Below are 4,030 nucleotides of genomic sequence, written 5' to 3'. Positions count from 1 at the left end.
TTATCAGTGGGTGGACAAATGATTAATAAATAAATAAACAAACCTAAATATTTTCCATATGAGATAAATTTGTAAATTGGTAACTGCTGGCCAACAAACAGCAACCCCAAACTGAAAAGAGAGGTGTTTGCTACTTATCTTTGCTGCCCCTATCTGGCCAAAAACAGGAACTGTGAGCTCATTTTGTAAAATACGACGCATTTCACTTTTTATTCTACAAGATCTCACATTTTGCAGCATATTTACCTTCATATGTATTTTGTTGTAGTTTCAGACAGTTTTAAAGTATTCATTATTAAAGGCTCTGAGACAACAACATCAATAAACAAGAAAAGAGCAACCTGCCAAACAATTTATGGCCTTTATGATTTATGGGCGATCGTGGCTCAAAAGTTGGGAGTTCGCCTTGTAATCTGAAGGTTGCCAGTTCGAGCCCTGGCTTGGACAGTCTCGGTCGTTGTGTCCTTGGGCAAGACACTTCACCCGTTGCCTACTGGTGGTGGTCAGAGGGCCCGGTGGCGCCAGTGTCCGGCAGCCTCGCCTCTGTCAGTGCGCACCAGGGTGGCTGTGGCTACAATGTAGCTGCCATCACCTGTGTGTGAATGTGTGTGTGAATGGGTGGATGACTGAACGTGTTTGGGGTCCTTAGGGACTAGAAAAGCGCTATACAAATACAGGCCATTTACCATGGTTAAGTACCAAATTGTAATGTAGTATTTAGGAATCACATTGTTGGTGCAAAAGAACAGTTTTATGTCTGTCAAACTGTGTTAACTTTGGCATTTTTTGTAAATTCAGCGAACGAAATGAGAAAATATTGTGTGTTTTTGTGACAGGCGGCTAGCAACAACGTGCATTAAGATACAATTTAAAACTGGAGGAAAAGCAGAGATGAGATTCTGAGGCCACCAAAGTGAAATCCCTCCGCCACTTGGCTGCGCCTAGAAATCCTGTCCATAAAAATTATGAACAGAACCGGTGACAAAGGGCAGCCCTGGCGGAGCCCGACTTATTGCCGGCAATGTGAACCAAGCTCTTGCAACGGTTGTGTAGGGATCGAATGGCCCATAACAGTGTTAAATGGCTTAACAAAATATAAAGAAATTCAATTAAATTCTATTTTAGTTATATAGCGCCAAATCACAACAAAAGTTGCCTCAAGGCGCTTTATGAGCATCTTGAGGCCTTGAGGCATGAAATGAGGGGTACTTCAATGCTTTTGAACAGAATTGTATTTAGTGTCAGAGCAGATCTGCATGTAGAGCTCTAAAATGACCATACATGTACAAACTATATGAGTAAAAAGAAATAAATTTGTTGTGTAGGTTCAGGAAAAGAAACAAAGATTTCGTTAACTTTATCGGAGTTAACCCTCCGACTCCCCACAACTTTACAAAATAGACCCGAAGGCTTGCTGTCAGGTGTCATTCTGATTCAAATGTACACAAAAAAGACGTTTCCAATATGAAAGTTGTAAGGCCTGAGCCGACCTGAGCGAGGAAAGTGGTTCCTTTAACGTCATCTGTGGACAAAGAAAAGAGACACCAGTAGATGGAGCCAGAGTGCCATCCTTCCCCCCATTTACAATGCAGTAGATGAGTTTAAAGGGCATCATAGTTACTTCCTTGTTTACGGAAAATTGTTGTCATATTTTACAGTTGACCATGTGCTCATGTATAAATCACACCAGTTTTGCAAGAGCAAAAAATGCGTGTGGTCACACAAGCACACACACACACACACACGCACACAAACATATATTCATTGCACATTTAAGATAAGATAAGATAAGATAGAACTTTATTAATCCCTCAGGTGGGTTCCTCTGGGAAATTCGATTTCCAAAAAAGCACAGCACCGACAGAAGTTACAGAGTTATACACACACACATATATATAAATACAGAGACAATATAAATAAAATATACGAAGGGGATAAATAGAATAAATAGGAATAAAAATAAAAATACAAGTGAATTGCACATTTCAAGTATTGAGTCTATTGCACCGTTGACTATTTACAAAAGTATTGCACAAAAGGTATTGCACAGTGAGGTGAAGAGGCACTACAGCTTAGTTGTTCCCTCCTTTGTCCTCCTGTTTCCCCTCCCTCTCCCCTCCAGAGAGGAGTTAAACAGTCTGATGGCGTGTGGGACAAAGGAGTTTTTAAGTCTGTTAGTTCTTGTCTTTGGGAGAAGCAACCTGCTGTGCACAAACACTACAATGCATAGCAGGAACACTGTGGTCAGAAATCACGAAGAGAATTAAAGATTTGTGGTTCTAACAGTGTTAGCCTTTAGCATGTGTTTTGCCAGCTGTAATGGAAGAAGAGAGAGGCAATCAGTGAGCGTGTAGAGGAGGGAGGGGGGGAGTCAGACAGTCTCACCCACACAGTTCCACAGAACAGTCAGTACTGGCCTGAACAGCTGTGAACAGAGCAGGTCTCCTTCCTCCTGCATGCTCCTGCAAAAGCCTCACATGGAGCCACATGTGACAGGCAACACCAACAGCAGAGCACACTGTGCTGGGACTCAGCGAGCACGGGAGCTCCCACTGCAGGGCTGACAGCCAGGCACAATCAGCTGGGGCGACATAAGAAAGGGAACACACACATGCACACACACAGACACGCTTTGTGCACTCACACAACTTTGGTAGTCTCTAATTGTGAATGCATAATGAAGCTGCTGCAGCACAGACATAAGGAAATATATCTCTACTCAGTGATGCGTTTTACTATGTACCCTGGTGGAAAATGCCTTGTGGGTGCACGATGCATCACTCAGGCAAGTTTTTAAGTTTTGTGAGAAAGGTCACCACAGCTCTCTTGTTGACAAAAGGCTCATTGTTGAAGGGGAGGGGGGTGGGAGATGTCAAACCCAATCATACAGCTGCTTTGCTGTTACAGCTTGAGTCGCTCACATGAAGCTACAGATAAGATCACTTCTCTAGAAAATTGTTGTGCAACCTACTTTGCACTCTGAGCTGCAGCTCGACTCGCATTAAAAAACAGTACTGTAGTGGATGGTGTTTGGGAAATAAGTGTGGAAATATACTCGTGTTATCACATAAAATAGTGTGTTTACGTCCACTATTGCCGCAACTAATGCTGCAGTGATAGTAAGTAAATGCACTTTATTGCAAACATCATTTTATTTTTGCATAAACATTTTATCATTACACACAACCATGACACTTTTTCCATATCAACTGTAGAGCTTAAGCATGTAGAGCACACTCTAACGCTGCCTCAGAGATAACATATCACCCTCTGTGGCCACAGAGACACAGGAAGCTCTCTGGTGTCACCCCCTGAACTGCTAGTACTGCACAGACAAAAGGATGGCAGTTGACCTATCACTTAAGGTGTCACAGTTGCGAAATTTTACCGGTAGTCTTTATCTGTATCTTCAGTGGAGAAGGTGAGACTTTCATTTCTTCTTCTTTTTCCATGAACTGTGAGATTCCACTCTGTGCTCTTTTACAACTTTGTTTATTGCTATTTTGAAATACCACTGGGTACCCAAATATGAAATAATTTACTAGTTTATTTGGGGCTTACAGTTTTACTAAAAAATCAATTTCATAAAGATAAATAGCTAGATGATCAGTGAGTCAGCAGCAGTTCATGGAAAAAATAGCTGGGACCAGTGTAAGATCAGTTATTTTTGACCTGTAAATCATGCAGAGATACTCTGATAAAATCTAAGAATTTAAAAAGTTAGAGCTAGAAATGAGCAGAATAAGCCTTCTAATAATTAAAACCAAGTTTTAGGGGTTGTAGTAGAAAATCCTTTTGAACTTCTAGAGATTAAAATTCTGATGTGATTGCGTCAGACACAAATACCAATTATATGAGATGAGTAAACCTGAAGTAAAGAAGGAAAAAAAGATCACGTAGTAAGCTAAGAACACCACTGACGTTAAAAAAAAAACAACTCGTGATTCTGACAGTGTTGATGCTGCTGATGATGAAGGCAAGCATAGTGATTCACTCACTGTCCTCTAAAATAAAAACGCATGAGCTATAT

The sequence above is a fragment of the Diplotaxodon limnothrissa genome, linkage group LG18, assembly GCF_057381915.1.
Source record: "Diplotaxodon limnothrissa isolate DT_005_m linkage group LG18, D_limnothrissa_male_GT1.1, whole genome shotgun sequence".
NCBI classification, from domain to species: Eukaryota; Metazoa; Chordata; class Actinopteri; order Cichliformes; family Cichlidae; genus Diplotaxodon; species Diplotaxodon limnothrissa.
This window is presented reverse-complemented; position numbering follows the sequence as displayed.